The 19,420-nt window shown below is 43.9% G+C and overlaps 1 protein-coding gene across 1 annotated transcript in view; it reads left to right on the top strand.

Moving 5' to 3' along the window:
• The window catches only part of elovl2 (ELOVL fatty acid elongase 2), a 198,171-nt gene that overhangs the window by 94,370 nt on the left and 84,381 nt on the right, over window positions 1-19,420 (top strand). The window lies entirely within an intron of this gene.

Below are 19,420 nucleotides of genomic sequence, written 5' to 3'. Positions count from 1 at the left end.
AGGAATATCTACGTTTCAGCCAAAAGCCCTTCATCAGGAACTTTTTGCCTGAAACATCGATTTTCCTGCTCCTGCTGTGCATTTCCAGCACCACTCTAATCTTATCTCCAGCATCTGCAGTCCTCACTTTCGCCCTGCTGTGAAATGCTGACTAGCAGCTGAAATGAGAAAGAGTAAAACAGCATTGGGTGCCATAACAGTATAATGGTGATCCAGAACAATGGAGTTAGCCTTTTCCAGCATGGTAGCAGTAGTAGCGACGACACGGAGGCAGGCTGGCAGGCCACAGGAGATAACTGAGAGGAGTAATTGGCCACTGGGTATTTCAGATCGCCGTGGTTTGGGACGAGAACTCTGCTGGCAAAACTCTTGCATTTCTTAACATAGAGGAAGAAAGGCTTACGATAATTGGGTAAGCCCAAGGCCAGGGCCTGTGTCAGAATAGTTCAGAGTTCCTCAGACGCTTGCAGTCGCTGGAGGTCCAATCAACAGAACGAGGCTGATCCTTAAGGGTAACCTGATGCGAAATCACACTGATATTCAGGCACCCATTGGCAGCAGTAGTTCACCATGCCAAGAAAGGACAGCATCTCCTGTTGTGTGGAGGCTTGCGGGGCATTGAGAATAGTAAAAACATGATCAGGACCCAGGTGACGGGTATCGTTCTCTGGGATGCAGCCTAGACACTGGATGGATGTCTGATATAATTGTAGCTTGGCAGCAGAAACGTGATGCCCACAGGAAGCTAAGTGGATCAACAAAGTCAGAGTTCCGCAAACAGTCCGTGTGGGACCATAAAGTGACGAGGAGGTCATCAGCATATTACAACACAGTGCTGCCACTCGGCAGAGAGAGCTGAGACAGATTCCTTTGCAACTGCCGCAGCATGCAATGCCGAGCTGTCTGTACAGCCCTGAGGAAGACGGGTCCAGATGAATTATTGGCTCCTGTAGGTGAAGGCAAAGAGATCCTGGCTGTCCTCATGCAGTGGAAAGGGGAAACCTGCTGAGAAGAGGTCTATGACAGTGTAACAAGCTGAATCTGGGCTAACAAGAAAAAGATGACATTGGTATCAGGGACAACTGGTGCCATGGGAATAACAATCTGATTTACGGCACACAAATCTTTAGCAAACTGAAACTCATTGTTCCTGCCGTGTTTGGGAATAGGTTAAATAGGATATAATGCTTCAGACAGGACAGGGAGGGAAGTAAAAGGGGCGGTGGACTTGCATTGCTGATCAGGGATGATATCACGGCTGTGCTAAAGGAGGACACTGTGGAGGTCTCTATGTAGTAAGGTATTATGGGTGGAGCTGAGAAATAAGAAGGGTGCAGTTACATTGTTGGGGCTGTATTACAGACCTCCCAACAGTGAGCGTGAGGTAGAACAACAAATAGGTAAACAGATTATGGAAAGATGTGGAGGCAAAATGGTAGTGGTGATGGGAGATTTTAATTTTCCCAACACTGATTGGGATACACGTAGTGTCAGGAATCTGAATGGGGCAGAATTTGTAAGGAGCGTCCAGGAAAGCTTTCTAGAGCAGTATGTCAATGGTCTGACAAGGGAAGGGGCCATATTGGACCTGGTATTGGGGAATGACCTAGGCCAGGTGATAGAAGTTGCGGTGGGGGATTTCTTGGGGAACAGTGACCACAATTCTGTAAGTTTTAGAATATTCGTAGACAAAGATGAGAATAGTCCTAAGGGAAGAGTACTAAACTGGGCCAAGGCCAATTATATCAAAATTAGGCAGGAGCTGAGAAATGTGGATTGGACACAGCTATTTGAAGGGACGTCCACATTTGATATGTGGGAAGCTTTCAAAGATAGTGCAGGATAGGCATGTCCCTTTGAAAACAAGGATAGGAAAGGCAAGATTCGTGAACCGTGAATGACAGGAGAAATTGTACAACTAGCCAAGAGGGAAAGGGAAGCATACATAAGGTCCAGGCAGCTAAGAACAGAACAGGCCCTGGAGGAATATCGGGAGAGTCGGACCATTCTTAAACGAGGAATCAAGCGGGATAAAAGTGGTCATGAAATAGCTTTAGTGAGCAGAATTAAGGAGAATCCCAAAGCCTTTTATTCTTATATAAGAAGTAAGCAGGTAAGTAGAGAAAGGATTGGTCCACTAAAGGATAATGAAGGAAGGCTGTGTGTCGATCCTGAGAAAATGGGTGAAATTCTCAATGATTACTTTGCATCAGTGTTCACTAAGGAACGGGAGGTGATTAATGCTGAGATTAGAGGTAGAAGTTTGATTAGTCTGGATCATGTTGACATAAGTAGGGAAGATGTGTTGGGTAGGCTAGAGGTTATTAAGGTGGACAAATCCCCAGGACCGGATGAGATCTACCCCAGGTTGCTGAGGGAGGTGAGAGAGGAAATAGCTGGGGCCCTGACAAATATTTTTGTAGCATCCTTAAACACAGGTGAGGTGCCGGAGGACTGGAGTATTGCTCAAGTTTTCCCCCTGTACAAGAAGGGGAGTAGAGATATTCCAGGTAACTACAGACCAGTGAGCCTGACGTCAGTAGTGGGAAAGTTGCTGGAGAAGGTAGTGAGGGATAAAATCTCTTTATATTTGGAATAGAATGGGCTTATCAGTGATAGTCAAAATGGTTTTGTGCGGGGTAGATCGTGCCTTACCAACTTAATAGAGTTCTTTGAGGAAGTGACCAAGTTGATAGATGAAGGAAGGGCTGTAGATGTCATATACATGGACTTTAGTAGGGTGTTTGATAGGATTCTCCATGGAAAACTAATGGAGAAAGTGAAGTCACATGGTGTGCAGGGTGTTCTAGCTAGGTGGATAAAGAACTGGTTGAGCAACAGGAGACAGAGGGTAGTAGTTGAAGGGAGTTTCTCGAAATGGAGAAAGGTGACCAGTGGTGTTCTACAGGGATCAGTGCTGGGGCCACTGTTGTTTGTGATAAACATAAATGATCTGGAAGAGGGCACTGTTGGTCTGATCAGTAGGTTTTCAGATGACACAAAGATTGGTGAAGTAGCAAAAAGCATAGGGGACTGTCAAAGAATACAGGAGAATATAGATAGACTGGAGGGTTGGGCAGAGAAGTGGCAGATGGAGTTCAATCCAGACAAATGTGAGGCGATGCATTTTGGGAAGTCTAATTCTAGAGCGAATTACACAGTAAATGGAAGAGCCTTGGGAAAAGTTGATGGGCAGAGAGATCTGGGAGTGCAGGTCCATTGTACCCAGAAGGTTGCTGCACAGGTGGATAGAGTGGTCAAGAAGGCATATGGTATGCTTGCCTTCATTGGATGGGGTATTGAGTATAAGAGCTGACAGGTCATGTTAAAATTGTACAAGACATTGGTTCAGCCGCATCTAGAATACTGTACAGTTCTGGTCACCACATTACCAAAAGGATGTGGATACTTTGGAATGAATGCAGAGAAGGTTTATGAGGATGTTGCCTGGTATGGAAGGGAAGGTTGAAGAGAGGTTGAGTAGGTTAGGATTGTTTTCATTAGAAAAAAAGGAGATTGAGGGGGGACCTGATTGAGGTCTACAAAATCATGGAGGATATAGACAGGGTGGATAGAGATAAGCGTTTTCTCAGGGTGAGGGATTCAATAACGAGAGGTCATGCTTTCAAGGTGAGAGATGAAAAGAGTAAGGGGGATATACGCGGCAAGTACTTTACACAGAGGGTGATAGGTGCCTGGAACACATTGCCAGCAGAGGTAGTAGAGGCAGGCACAGTAGATTCATTTCAGGTGCATCTGGACAGATGCATGAGTAGGTGGGGAGCAGAGGGATACAGATGCTTAGGAATTGGGCGACAGTGTGTTTGAATCACCTCAGGCTTGGCGGGCCAAAGGGCCTGTTCCTGGGTTGTAATTTTTCTTTGTTCTTTAAAATGGGAGTATTACAGGGACTTTGAGTACGATGCAATAGCCTCTGAGAGAGCAGAGCATTAATAACAGGCTGAATGCCTATTTTAGTATTAGGAGACAATTTATATTGATGCACTCAGGGAGGACTGCACCAGGATGGACAGTAACATGACGCAGTGGAGGAGAAAGCACCAACCCCACATGATTTTTATTGAGTGCCCATAGGGAAGAGAGGATGGACGCTAGGAGCAATGGGGCCATATACTCATGGGGAGAGGGTGGCTGATACCGGAGAAAAATTAGCAGCGAATAGGCAAATGGGAGCCAGATGCAACCAGCCTCATCAAACAATACAGTAATCTGAAAGCTCCCACAATGGATTCACCACAGGACAAAGATTGAATCATAAAGCCAATAAAGTGGGGACTTAACAGATACTGTGACGTGGGGCACTGAGATTGGACCCATCGCGAACAAAGGTGATTGTACAGTATCAAATTGGATGGAAGCACCTAGCCCATGGGACCGAAATAAACTTACCAATTGAACTGCAGTGAACCTGACTGACCTAAGCAAAGGGCTGCGGGGCTTACATATAAGTCAGGGACTGGACAATGAGTAAAAAGGGCCAAACAATGGGTGGTTGTGGGAGAGCGGGATGTAAGGAGTAGGTAATTGAGAAAGCTTAAGCAGGGTTCAGTACTTCCTTCTAGATCCTCTATCAGGTGGCGCAGGAGAGGTTCAACAGGGTTGTTCTGTAGTTGCCAGCAGTACAATACATCCTGTGTCACAGGGTCAGAGCACTGCATCAGCAAATTCAGAACCTGTGTCAGGACCTGAATGATCAGGGAGCTCCAAGAACAGGCCCTGATCAGAACAGTGGATCAAGGCATTGAATTTACACAGGGCTTGGTGACCCAGCAGGCAAAGGGGTGAATTCTTGGCAATGACAAATGACTCCTCCACTTGGAGCTGATCTATCTGAATGGGAACAGATTGGAAGAGTGATTCTACTGTGGGAATTCCGGCTATACCGACGGTGAAGACAGTTTCACTGCCTAAAGGAAGTTCCACAGAAAGGGGGTACAGATGAAATGGTTGCGCCGGAGTCGACTAAAAGCTTAACATGCTCCCCCTGAACATCACTTTCCATCATTGGGTCTTCGAGGGGAGAAGAAGATAGCTGGATCAAGGCAGCCTGTCCCGATAACCCCTCTGGAAGGGGTCCGTGAGTGTAAAAGTTGGGCCATGCACAAAGGGCTGAATTCCTGCAGTTGCAGGAGCAGCAGCCAACTGCATCCGACAGTCAGTAACCCAATGACTCTCCGACGACACTAACAGCAAATGCCACTATTCTTGGACTGAACCAGCCCCTGCCAACATCCCCCGCCCACACCCGGCCCCCCAACCCCACCCTCCCATCTGACTGAGGTGGGTAATACCTTCGGGGCCTTTTATTATAAGATTGGTGATATTGGAGAAAATGGACCTTGGGACCCTCTGCCCTCTTATTTGAATAGACTTGTCAGCCCACAGTAGTGAGGGAGGTAACTACAGCCCCCAATTCTGCTGTTGCCAGGTGAGATTGGTAAGCTTGAAAGCCTGAGCTATCTGCAGCTCAACACAAATTAACAGAGTCTGCACCACCAAAAGATCGATTCCTTCCAGAGGCACTCCCACGGATGATTCCCACGTGTCATTAAAACGGGTGACACCCCCTCCCAAAATCAGCAAGAGGTTCCCCTTTCTTTTGAAAGCATCAAGTGACCTCCCGAAAGTCACTGTGCTGCTTGGCCCTGTTTGAGCTGGCCTGCACAGCTCGATTCTGGAGCCACTCATCCTGGGGGATAATTCCCTTATCCCGCTGCTCCTCTGTGGTTTCCTCTATCCAATCACCATTTTCCCGGCTGGGACTGAAAAAGAATTCTTAACAGCCACCCAGGCAATTTTGAGTAGGAGAAAAACATCCCTAGGTAAAGGGATAATAAATTTGGCAGGTTTGGACCAGCCAGCCAGTGATGTCTTCCTCAGTGGGTTAGGCTCCTCATTGATCATGCTTGTAACTTTAAAAGGGGGATAAGTTTCAGGACAACTATTGCTGACCATCAATCGGATGATGGTCAGTTGGGTGATGGGAGGGGTGGAACTAGAAGGTTTATTTGCATCAGAGGTGGCGGAGAGCATCCCAGATGCCATATTCAGTGATGCATTTTCATCTGACTGCAAGTCTACATCGTAATGGGTTGGGTAGAATCAGGTGGGACTGTATGCAGGCCAGTTGTATGGACTATATATCTTGGTCGTGTGGAGGTTGAAGTGGCCAAGGCTGCTGTTGTTGCACAGCCGCTGCCAGGAGGATTTTAGCTGTAACTGTATCCTCCTGAGATTCAGCCAGGGATATAGCCCCATTGAGGCACTGAAAGGTGCCTCCTTCTGTGCACCAGAATCTTTCTTAGGTTTAAATTTGGGAGGTTGACGATGCTTAGCAACCTCTAGCTGTTTAACAAAACAATGCACCCTATAACATTTATCCCAATTGGGTTTGCCACCTCCTTCCTGAGTAATTTCTTGCCATTCCTTAATTTTACTGAAGTCGAAAGAGCCTCCGTAAGGTCAACGGTCCTGGGACCATCCATAAAGATCACCACAAAAAGGAATGACATATCCGGAATCTCATGTTTCAAGGAGCGCTGTATCCACTAGTGATCGTGGTGGAACAATGGGGTCTCCTACTTGTTGCCGTTCACCTTACACCTTACAATGTCTTTGTTTTCCATCTTTGGGCCATCTTCTGGACGCCTCACATCCACATTCACAGAGATGCACTGACTGCTGGCTTGATTTTCCATTTCCATAATCTACAAACAGATGTCAACTGGCAAGGAAGGAAAAGGAGAGAAAAGACCTGCACCCACACATACTAATATGCTATAAGCACTCACCGGTGTTTCTCTTCCATCCATAAGGTCTCAAAATCTTGAACTTCTTTCAAGTGGGTAGCTACCATTTCTTAGACTCTCTCACTGTCCTGGTAAGTTTAATCTTCTCTGTGATCTTGCCTCAACCTTTCAGTGGTCTTGGTCACCAGCTGGACACCAGACAGTCTCTACACTTCCCTTCCATGAAGGGAGCATTTAAGCCCAGTCCCACTTTCAGCTAGGACTGTCACGTGCACTGTTTCCACTGTTTCCTCCTATTTTTCTTTTTTTGGATCCCGTATTAATTAGGATATTGCCTCACTACACCAGATTCTGTCTACGAAGTTACTTAGCTTCAGACTTTGAGTCTTGTTTCAAGAAGCTTTATTTCTTGTGAATTATGGAGAGGTTGCCTCAGTTGGCACTGTCGAATACCACCCTCTTGAGCTGAACAGTCAGCCTATACTTATACAATCATACAAACAACTTTGTTTACATTTCTGCACTTTACAATAATTCAGGATAAAGATAAGCACCATACAACTATCACCTTGTTGTCAAGGACAGTGAAGCTAACGAGCTCAAGAAGCACCCCCACTAACGAACTTATGATGTACTCTCTATGTTTCATCACATAATTACACAACCTCAGTCTTTATTTGCAGCAATATTTTCCAACTAAAGCAAGAGGCTGAGAGCCAAGCTACCCTGGTCAAGTATCCCATCATGCAGCAGTATGCCAAGTTCTTACGACTTCCACATAAACAAGTGGTAAGTTGCTTTTGCAGCTGGATAAATGCCCAATCTCTTGCATAGAGGACTTAAATGCAAATGTGACTGTCCTTCACAAAGCTGGACATTAGCCATGCATACTTGCAATTGTGGGATTTCCCAGAAGTATGCTAAAATTAATAACCACGGGTTTGTATCAATATACAAGGCTGATGATACAAATAAATGGCAGCCTGTGCAATTTTTCAGCAGACAGTGGAAAACATTTTACAAGGTCAACTACATTAATGGCCCAATGGAGAGGAATAACAATAATGTATGCATCCCAGGTTTTAGTTAATGCAGAGCGTAAATACACCCAGATAGAGAAGGAAGCTTTGGCAGTCATATTTGGAATCTGGAAGTTCCACCAATACTGTTACAATGTAAATAATGGACCATAAACACTTGCTAGGTCTACTTAAAGAGAACAAGGCAGTACCACCCCTAGCTTCAGGCCAAATTCAGCGATAGGCTCTAATAATAAGTACGTATAATTACAAGTTTGAACACCATCTGGGAGGCCAGTTAGCAAATGTGGATGCATTGAGCTGCCTCCTGCTGGCAGATACACCACCAGTCGTACTGCCACTGGAAGAGTCTGTAATGGGTTTAGATTTTCAGGACACACTTCGAATCACAGCTCACAATATTAGACTTTCAACACAAAATCTGGATTTGACAAAACTGAAAAACTGATTATGGGGGAAGCCAAAAGGCCATCACAACCAGAGTTGGAACCATTTTGGACTCGGACTAACCAGATCACAGGAGAAGACGTCATATTATTTTGTGGAGCAAGAGTGATTGTAATGTGCAAAGATCACCACCACATACTGGATGAACTCCACCAGGTCATCCAGGGGTTTCCAAGATGAAGATGTTGGTGAGAAGTTAGGTCTGGAGGCCAGGATTGGATGCAGACATAACCTCATTGGTGGGGCAGTGCCAAAAGTGTCAAGGACAAAAATCATTGCCAGCACTTCCCCCCACCTTTGTGGGAATGGCCGGGTAAATCCTGAACTCGGATATATGTTGACTTTGTAGGTCCTTTCATGGGCTCAGTGTTCTTAGTCATGTTGGATGCCCACTCAAAGTGTCTGGATGTGCATAGAATTTATTCATCAAACACGGGGACAATGATAGAAAAACTGTGCGCATATTTTGCAAAACATAGTTTCCTGTAAGTATTGGTCACAGATAATAGGCCATCATTGACCAGCAGGGAATTTGAGTACTTCCTAAAGTTGAATGGTATCCGACATATAAGGATAGCTCCATACTGGCCATTATCCAATGGTCTGGCAGAAAGAGCAGTCCAAACATTGAAGCCAAGGTTAAAGAAACCGTCTATAGCTTCATGAGAGACCAAGCTGGCCTGGTTCCTATTTGATTATAGGACCACTCCTCAAGTAACTACAGGGATAGCTCCAGCAGATTTACTAATGGGGAGAAGACGCAGTACCAGGTTAAATGGGCCACTTAAAGAGACCTAAAGAGAGAACTAAGAAGAGCCACGAGAGGACATAAGAAATCATTGGCAGGTAGGATCAAAGAAAATCCTGAAGCTTTCTATAGGTATTTCAGGAATAACAGAATGACAGAATGACTAGAGAAAGATTAGGGCCAATCAAGGACAGTAGTGGGAAGTTGTGTGTGGTGTTTGAGGAGATACAGGCTACTAGACTAGACAGGATTGACGTTCACAAGGAGGAACTGTTAGCAATTCTGGAAAGTGTGAAAATAGATAAATCCCTGGGCCGGATGGGATTTATCCTAGGATTCTGTGGGAAGCCAGGGTGGAGATTGCAGACCCTTTGGTTTTGATCTTTATTTTGTCTTTGTCAATACTAACAGGAATAGTGCCAGAAGACTGGAGGATAATAAATGTTGCCCACTTGTTCAAGAAGGGAAGTAGAGACCTCGATAATTATAGACCTCGAGCCTTACTTCGGTTGTGGGTAAAGTGTTGGAAAATGTTATTTATAATCATCTAGAGAGAAATAGCTTGATTAGGGAGAGTCAACATGGTTTTATGAAGGGTAGGATGTGCCTCACAAACCTTATTGAGTCCTTTGAGATGGTGACCAAACAGGTGGATGAGGGTAAAGGGGTTGATGTGGTGTATATGGATTTCAGTAAGGTGTTTGATAAGGTTCCCAGGATAGGCTATTGCAGAAAATACGGAGGCATGGGATTGAAGGCGATTTAGTGGTTTGGATCAGAAATTGGCTAGCTGAAAGAAGACAGAGGGTGGTAGTTGATGGGAAATGTTCATCCTGCAGCTCAGTTACCAATGCTGTACTGAAAGCATCTGCTTTGGGTCCACTGTTGTTTTTCATTTATATAAATGACCTGGATGAGGGCGTAGAAGGATGGGTTAGTAAATTTGCGGATGACACTAAGGTTGGTGGAGGTATGGAAAGTGCCAAAGGATGTTGCAGGTTACAGAGGGACATAAATAGGCTGCAGAACTGGGCTGAGAGGTGGCAAATGGAGCTTAATGCAGAAAAGTGTGAGGTGATCACTTTGGAAGGAGCAATAAGAATAAAAAGTACTGGGCTAATGATAAGATTCTTGGTAGTGTAGATGAGCAGAGAGATCTCGGTGTCCATGTACATAGATTCCTGAAAGTTGCCACCTAGGTTGATAGGGTTGTTAAGAAGGCATATGGTATATTAGCTTTTATTGGTAGAAGGATTGAGTTTCGGAGCCACAAGGTCATGCTGCAGGTGTACAAAACTCTGGTGCAGCTGCACTTGGAGTAATACGTACAGTTCTGATGGATGCATTATCGGAAGGACGTGGAAGCTTTAGAAAGGGTTCAGAGGAGATTTACTAGGATGTTGCCTGGTATGGAGGGAAGATCTAACGCGGAAAGGCTGAGGGACTTGGGGCTGTTATTATTAGAGAGAAGAAGGTTGAGAGATGACCTAATTGAGACATATAAGATAATCAGAGAGTTAGATAGGGTGGACAGTGAAAGCTTTTTTCCTTGGATTGTGATGGCGAGCACGAGGCAACATAGCTTTAAATTGAGGGGTGATAGATATAGGACAGATGTCAGATGAGTTCCTTTACTCAAAGAATAGTAGGGGTGTGGAATGCACTGCCTTAACAGGAGTGGACTCGTCAACTTTAAGGGCATTTAAATTGTCATTGGATAAGCATATGGATGAAAAAGAGAGAGTGCAGGTTAGATGGATTTCAGATTGATTTCACAGGTTGGTGCAACATCGAGGTCCGAAGGGCCTATACTGTGCGGTAATGTTCTATGTTCTACGTTCTAAATCTGATCCTCCTACTGACCTGGTGGAGAGTGTGAAATGGCATCAGGAATGATAATGCCTAATACAAGACTGCACTAAGCGAGATGAACCCTTTACCTCAGGGGACAAAGTTTAGTGTAACAGCCATGGGAATGGCCCTACATGGTCAATGCGATGTCAGGTCCAGTAATGTAAGGTTCGAGTGACAATGCTGAACAAGCATGTGGACTATATAAATTTCAAACTTGTAAACACTGGGAGCAAAACATTCCTAGCTCTTTGACAGCGTTACTGACTGTCCTGGAACCTGTGGGATCTCCCTGTCTATCAATCGTCGAATATACCTTGGAGTCTGAGATGGATACAGTGGACGTTTTTTTTAGATTAGATTACTTACAGTGTGGAAACAGGCCCTTCGGCCCAACAAGTCCACACCGACCCGCCGAAGCGCAACCCACCCATACCCCTACCCCTACATTTACCCCTAACCTAACACCACGGGCAATTTAGCATGGCCAATTCACCTGACCTGCACATCTTTTGGATTGTGGGAGGAAACCGGAGCACCCGGAGGAAACCCACGCAGACACGGGGAGAATGTGCAAACTCCACACAGTCAGTCACCTGAGGAGGGAATTGAACCCGGATCTCTGGCACTGTGAGGCAGCAGTGCTAACCACTGTGCCACCGTGCCGCCCACGACGTTGCCACCCTGACACCTTTGCCACCTGAAGAAGAGAATAAATTTCTTATGATTAGATTACTTACATTGTGGAAACAGGCCCTTCAGCCCAACAGGTCCACACCAACCCACCCAGACCCATTCCCCTGCACATTTTTGGACTGTGGGAGGAAACCAGAGCACCCTGAGGAAACCCACGCAGATTGGAGAGAATGTGCAAACTCCACACAGTCAGTCGCCTGAGGTGGGAATTGAACCCGGGTTTATGGCGCTGTGAGGCAGCAGTGCTAACCACTGTGCCACCGTGCTGATTCTCCAGGCGCAAGAAGTGAGCTACTCTGCATTACACGCTGCCGGTATCAGGGGCCGAATTGGAGGAACCTGACTGACCCAGAGCTAAAATGCCCCAGGAGCAGCTACAGAGAAAAGAACCAGATGGGGAGGGTTGGCTTGATTGTTACAAAGTCAGCCAGGTGGACTTCGTAGAAGATGAGCTGCCTGATTGGGGCTATTAATCTGACCCAATCAGGGAGCCCTGGCTGATAGATACAGAACATAAGAACATATAGAACGTATAACAGTACAGCACAAAACAGGCCCTTCAGCCCACGATGTTGTGCCGACCATTGATTCTCATGTAAGGTAAACCTAATGTATGAACCCTCGAATTTCTGTGACCATATGCACGTCCAGGAGTCTCTTAAATGTCCCCAATGACCTTGCTTCCACAATTGCTGCTGGCAATGCATTCCATGCTCTAACAACTCTCTGTGTAAAGAACCCTCCTCTGACATCCCCTCTATACTTTCCGCCAAATAGCTTAAAACTATGACCCCTCGTGTTAACAATTTCTGCCCTGGGAAAAAGTCTCTGGCTATCAACTCTATCTATTCCTCTCATTATCTTGTATGCCTCAATTAGGTCCCCTCTCTTCCTTCTTTTTTTCCAATGAAAAAAGTCCGAGTTCAGTCAATCTCTCTTAATAAGATAAGCCCTCCATTCCAGGCAGCATCCTGGTAAACCTCCTCTGAACCCTCTCTAAAGCATCCACATCTTTCTTATAATAAGGGTGACCAGAACTGGACACAGTATTCCAAGTGCAGTCAAACCAAAGTTTTATAGAACATAGAACATAGAAAGCTGCAACAAGATCTCACGGCTCTTAAACTCAGTCCCCCTGTTAATGAAAGCCAAAACACCATATGCTTTCTTAACAACCCTGTCCACTTGGGTGGCAATTTTAAGGTAACTATGTACCTGCACACCAAGATCCCGCTGTTCCTCCACATTGCCAAGAATCCTGTCTTTAATCCTGTACTCAACTTTCAAGTTCGACCTTCCAAAATGCATCACTTCACATTTATACAGGTTGAACTCCATCTGCCACCTCTCAGCCCATCTCTGCATCCTGTCAATGTCATGCTGCAGCCTACAACAGTCCTCTATACTGTCAATGACATCTTGCTAACCCATCCTTCAATCTCCTTATCCAAGTCATTAATAAAAATTACAAAGAGTAGATGCCCTAGAACAGAGCCCTGTGGGACACCACTCACCACTGACTTCCAGGCAGAATACTTTCCTTATGCCCGAAACGTCGATTCTCCTGCTCCTTGGATGCTGCCTGACCTGCTGTGCTTTTCCAGCAACACATTTTTCAGCTCTGATCTCCAGCATCTGCAGTCCTCACTTTCTCCTAGAGTACTTTCCTTCCACTACCACTCGCTGTCTTCTGTCAACCAGCCAATTCTGTATCCAGACAGCTAAATTTCCCTGTATCCCATTCCTCCTGACCTTCTGAACGAGCCTACCATGGGGAACCTTATCAAATGCCTTGCTGAAGTCCATATACACCACATCCACTGCTCGACCCTCATCAACGTGTTTAGTAACATCCTCAAAGAACTACATAAGATTTGTGAGGCATGACCTGCCCCTCACAAAGCCGTGCTGACTGCATTTAATCAAGCCATGCTCTTCCAGATGGTCATAAATACTATCTCTCAGAATCCTTTCTAACACCTTGCAGATGACAGATGTGAGACTGACTGGTCTGTAATTGCCGGGGATTTCCCTATTTCCTTTCTTGAAGAGAGGAATTACATATAAACAGGAATTTCAGACATCTTGTTCACTCTGAGAGCTGGCTCTGAGCGAGCTGGGTCGGTGTCAAGAACTGTCCACGTGTAAATAAAGGGTTGCTTGGTTGAATGAATGCCAGCCTCTGTGAAGTTATTTCAAGTCGTGTTGATTCCATACCCCCTCACCACATGTTTAAGCATAAGCAAATCATCAACATTGTGTAAGGCAGTGACCAGGGGAAGGCCAATCCTGGCTTGGCTGGGGTCACTTTCGCTATTGCTTTTCCTTTGACCTCATGAATTATTTGAATGGTTATTTAAATTCACACCTCAGTTTGGAGCTTTGCCAGGAGCTTCTGCTGCTGCATTACTTTTGTCATTAAAACTCAGAGCTGCTTACATAGTTCCATATCATAGTCTGTAATCTTATCTTTCATCAATCTTCTTTCAATGATCCCTATTATGAAACCCTCTGGAGCCTTGTAACCTCAGTCATTAGTTCATAAAGGATCAATTTGGTTGTTCAGTTGGGAATAGCCAATAATCTCAGTGATATTGCAATGGCCTTTCAATTGGATGTCTTTTAGTTGGATTCATGTGTTGTACCACCCCTGAGCACCACTGGTTGTGCGGTGTGTGAAATTCTGCTTGACTCCCAGAAATTTTAATGTACTTTTCACAAGCTTGTCTGTAAAGTGGGTCCCTTGACTAGAATCTGCAAGGGTAGCCATAACCACAGTGTCACTTCCTCTCCGTATCTAGTGATCTGTATCTGCAGTGTACTTCCTGATCATAAGTGTTTTGATTCACTTAATGAATTGACCTATCATCACCAAGAAGTAAGCATTCTCCTTGCACTTAGATAAGGACCCTGTAAAGTTGATCTGCAAATTTTCCCAAGTGCCCTTGTGTTGAGGTTGGTTTCCCACGCAAATGCCTTTTCTTGTGGTTATGTTGTGTACAACACAATGTCAGTGACTATAACTTACCTCCTTCCTGGTCCATGCCTGGGCACCACATGAATACATTTCAAGTGCATGTAACATGTCTTCTTCAATCCTTGGATTTGTATCCCAGTGTAAATTTGTCTAATGCATCTGAATGCTGATATGTAGTCCATGATTGCACTTCACTCACCTTGGCCTGTACTAGTTTATGATCTGTTCACTTATCTTGGCCTGGACTGGTTTATGGTCTGTTCACTCACCTTGGCCTGGACTGGTTTATGGTCTGTTCACTCACCTTGGCCTCTAGTGGTTTATGGTCTGTTCACTCACCTTGGCCTGGACTGGTTTATGGGTGACGTGTGGCATTGTTAGTCAAAGACAGTATTACAGTGTCAGGATGTTTGATAAGGATGAGTCTACTGAGGTAGTATGGGCTGAGGTTAGAAACAGGAAAGGAGAGACCACCCTGTTGGGAGTTTTCTATAGGCCTCCAAAAAGTTCCAGCAATGTAGAGGAAAGGATAGCAAAGATGATGATTCTGGATAGGAGCAAAAGTAACAGGGTAGTTGTTATGAGGGACTTAATCATTTTAAATATTGACTGGAAATGCTATAGTTCGAGTACTTTAGATGGGTCAGTTTTTGTCCAATGTGTGCAGGATGGTTTCCTGATATAGTATGTAGACAGGCCAACAAGGGGCGAGGCCACACTGGACTTGGAATGAACCAGGCCAGGTGTTAGATTTGGAGGTAGGTGAGCACTTTGGTGAAAGTGACCACAATTCAGTTACGTTTACTTTAGCAATGGAAAGGGATAGGTATATACCACAAGGCAAGATTTATAGCTAGGGGAAAGGCAATTATGATGTGATTGGGTGAAATTTAGGATGCATAGGATGGGAAAGGAAACTGTGAGCGATGGGCACAATTGAGATGTGGATCTTATTCAAGGAATAGCTACTGCGTGTCCTTGATAAGTATGTAACTGTCAAGCAAGGATGAAATATCCTAGGATTCTCTAGGAAGCCAGGGAGGAGATTGCAGAGACTTTGGCTTTGATCTTTATGTCGTCATTATCTACAGGAATAGTGCTACAAGACTGGAGGATGGCAAATGTTATTCCCTTGTTCAAGAAGGGGAATAGAGACAACCTTGGTAATTATAGACCAGTGAGCCTTACTTTGGTTGTGGGCAAAGTTTTGAAAAGGATTAGAAGAGATTGGATTTATAATAATCAAGACAGGAATAATTTGATTCGAGATAGTTAACAGTTTTGTGAAGGGGAGGTCAAGCCTCACAAATCTTATTGAGTTCATTGATTCAGGTGGATGAGGGTAAAGCGATTGATGTGGTGTATAGGGATTTTAGTAAAGTATTTGATAAGATTCCCCACAGTAGGCTATGGCAGAAAATATGGAGACATGGGATTGAGGGTGATTTAGTGGTATGGATCAGAAATTAACTAGCTGAAAGAAGGTGGTTGATAGGAAATGTTCATCGTGGAGTTCACTTACTAGTGGTGTACTGCAAGGATCTGTTTTGGGGCCACTGCTGTTTGTCATTTTTGTAAATGACCTAGATGAGGGTGTAGAAGAATGGGTGAGTAAAGTTACGGAAGACACTAAAGCCGTTGGAGTTGTGGATAGTGCAGAAGGATGTTGCAGGTTACAGAGGGACATAGATAAACTGCAGAGCTGGGCTGAGAGGTGGCAAATGGAGTTTCATGAAGAAAAGTGTGAGGTGATTCACTTTGGAAGGAGTAATAGGAATACTGAGTACTGGGCTAATGATAAGATTCTTGGTAGTGTGGATGGGCAGAGAGATCTCCGTGTCCATGTGCATAGACCCCTGAAAGTTGCCATCCAGGTTGATAGGGTTGTTAAGAAGGCGTACGGTATGTTAGCTTTTATTGGTCAAGGGATTGAGTTTCGGAACCATGAGGTCATGTTGCAGCTGTACAAATCCACGGTGCGGCTGCAGTTGGAGTGTCACGTACAGTTCTGGTCAGGAAGGATGTGGAAGCATTGGAAAGGGTGCAGAGGACATTTACCAGGATGTTGCCTGGTATGGAGGGAAGGCCTTATGAGGAAAGGTAAGGGAAATGAGGCTGTTTTCGTTAGAAGGTTAAGAGGCAGTTTAATAGAGGTATACAAGATAATCCGAAGATTAGATTGGGTGGACAGTGAGAGTCTTTTTCCTCAGATGATGACGGCTAGCATGAGGGGACATAGCTTTAAACTGAGGGGTGACAGATGTCAGGTTCTTTACTCAGAGAGTAGTAAAGGCCTGCAACAGTAGTGGACTTGCCAATATTAAGTACATTTAAACAGTCATTAGTTAAACACATGGATGAAAATGGAATAGTTTAGGTTAGATGGGCTTTAGATTGGTTTCACAGGTCAGCACAACATCAAGGGCCGAAGTGCTTGCACTGTGCTGTAATGTTCTATGTCCTTTTTTTTATACTGTAAATCAGGAGTATTGAAAATTTATTGCGAAACCTAGTAAAACATAGTAAACAATATTTATATTAATTGAATATTTTGTTAATTCCAATTTGACATATTTTTGCCTTTGGCTGTAAGTCTTTAATGTGTTTTGTAAATATTAAGTTCATTATAATCATATAGAATTTAACACGCTGTATGGAAAAGATGAATTTTCTTGAAAGTGTATTATTCAAGTTGAAATGTTTTGTCATTGTTAAAAATGTTATAAATAAGGAATACTTTATTGTACAGAGGACCAGTTTGGCCCAAATGTGAACAATTCCCTGACCCAGTCATCCTAATTCTTGACTTGATTATGTAATTCACTTTTTGTAATCAATCAGAATGTCCTGAAGAAGGGTCATTGGACCCAAAACATTAACTCTGATTTCCCTCCACAGAGGCTACCAGACCTGCTGAGATTTTCCAGCAACTTCTGTTTTTATTTCAGATGATGGCTTCCATTGTTCTTTCAGTTTTGACCCCCCTTTTGACCTAGAAATGGAATGGTAATAATATTTTTTCATAAAATCTGTTACTACCATTGATGTTTGACAGTTGTCAGTGTGTCCCTGCATGCTGGTGATAAAGATTTCTGATTTTAATCCATTCCAGACTCTAAGTGAATATGTGCCCAACAATGTGCCAACACAAACACTGACAGCTTTGGCTAAAGGAACATCCATGTGGTGGCTTATTCTGTACCATTCTATGCCCAGGTATGTCTGGCTGACCCAAAAAAACAGAAATTGCTGGAGAAACTAAGCAGCAGGTCTGGCAGCATCTGTGGAGAAAGATCAGAGTTAATGTTTCAAGTCCAGTGACACTTGTTGAGAACTCAACAGCTGTCTAACCACTCAGGCATCCTCAGAACCTTAGGGATGACAAACATTGGAACAGATTTGGAGAGGCTATACATCTGAAACTGGGGAAGAGATAGGGAACACCTCTGAAACTTTGGAGGAAGAAACCCAAATTAAAGAGACAGTCATCCCAACACTGAAGGTCCACGAGCTTCCAGACACAGTCAGTTTGCTCATCAGTGGGCTTATTGAGCCACTCTTGGTCATGGACATTGACATCCTTTACTCAGAGAACATTTTGTGCCTACAGTGCTTCTTCTAAGATGTTCTCACCCTACAGGATTATTGATTCATTAGCTGAGGGAAGATGATAAATGGAAGTCAAATAAGGTTCCCTTGACTTGATGCCCTAAGTCTTCATCGAGCTGAATCAATGTTGAAGACTCCAAGAAACACTCCTCCTCTACTATTTAGCAAAGTGTTTTCACCTTGGTGGGCAAGCCAAACCCAGGGATAGCAAAGATGGAGTTTCGTACTTTGGATCTAAAATTGATAGGTTTTTGATATCTAAAAGTATTGTGGGATTTGCAATGGAATATGGAACAAAAGTGGTTATACGGAGATCTATCGCAGTTCAGTTATTGATCTCATTGAATGATAGACTATGTTGAAGGGCTGGCACGGCTCTCAATTTGGCAACAGCCATAATTATGTAACTACAACTATGTCAAGCTGTCAGTTGACTATGTGTGAGGCAACTGTGCCAATTTTGCCACAAGTCAACAGTTATTAATAGTAATGCTGCTTGAGCTGTCTGATTTTGTTACGGTTGATGCTAAGTGGTCCATTCAGTTTCATTATACTTGCTCTTGCTCATAGACATTTGATTCTTTGAGGCATGCAAGATCATTTTAGGGGGGAATTAACTGAATTCAAATTCCCCTCTTTACCCTGGTAGGACTTCAATTCATATCTAGTTTATTAGCCCAGTCTTCTGGGTTACTCATTCTGTAAGATCACTTATTATGTCACTGTATCTGTTTGTACAGGTGCCTTTGCTTCAGTACTGGACCTGGTTACCGCTACTGTATAGCAATTGATAGAAATAAAGAGTTTAACTGCACATGTAACTAGTTTCAAACAAGTTCTACATTGAACATGAAACGGTATAGTAGAATGATAAACTCTGTTGTTTTGGATTTTTGGCTATGATGAGGACATAGTAAGGAATTATATAAATGCAAGGTATTTTTCAAAAGATTTATTTGAAATGACTTGATGCGTCCTTTTGTTTATCTGATCTTCAAATGAACTGGAACTAAATTAAATGTTAAACATATATCTGCTGTAGCTTATATTAACAGGATGTTTGTGTCACCAAGGATCCCAGTTAATAGAATACTGCTTTCAAATGAATATAAATGTATAATATAATAACGATAGTATGCATTTTAAACATTCACAGGGATCCCAGCCAGTTGATCAATGAAACAGTATGGTTAAGACTTATCAAAATTGAATTTTACTGTTAGTGTTAAAATATCTAGGGTGATTAGAATTAGGCAGCTGAAGTGAAGTAAAGTTAGCAGCT

The sequence above is a fragment of the Chiloscyllium plagiosum genome, unplaced genomic scaffold (assembly GCF_037043375.1).
Source record: "Chiloscyllium plagiosum isolate Xiang-an unplaced genomic scaffold, Cpla_swu_hap1 HiC_scaffold_34, whole genome shotgun sequence".
NCBI lineage: Eukaryota > Metazoa > Chordata > Chondrichthyes > Orectolobiformes > Hemiscylliidae > Chiloscyllium > Chiloscyllium plagiosum.
The sequence above is the reverse complement of the archived record's forward strand: the minus strand, read 5'-3'. Positions and strand labels throughout refer to the sequence as shown.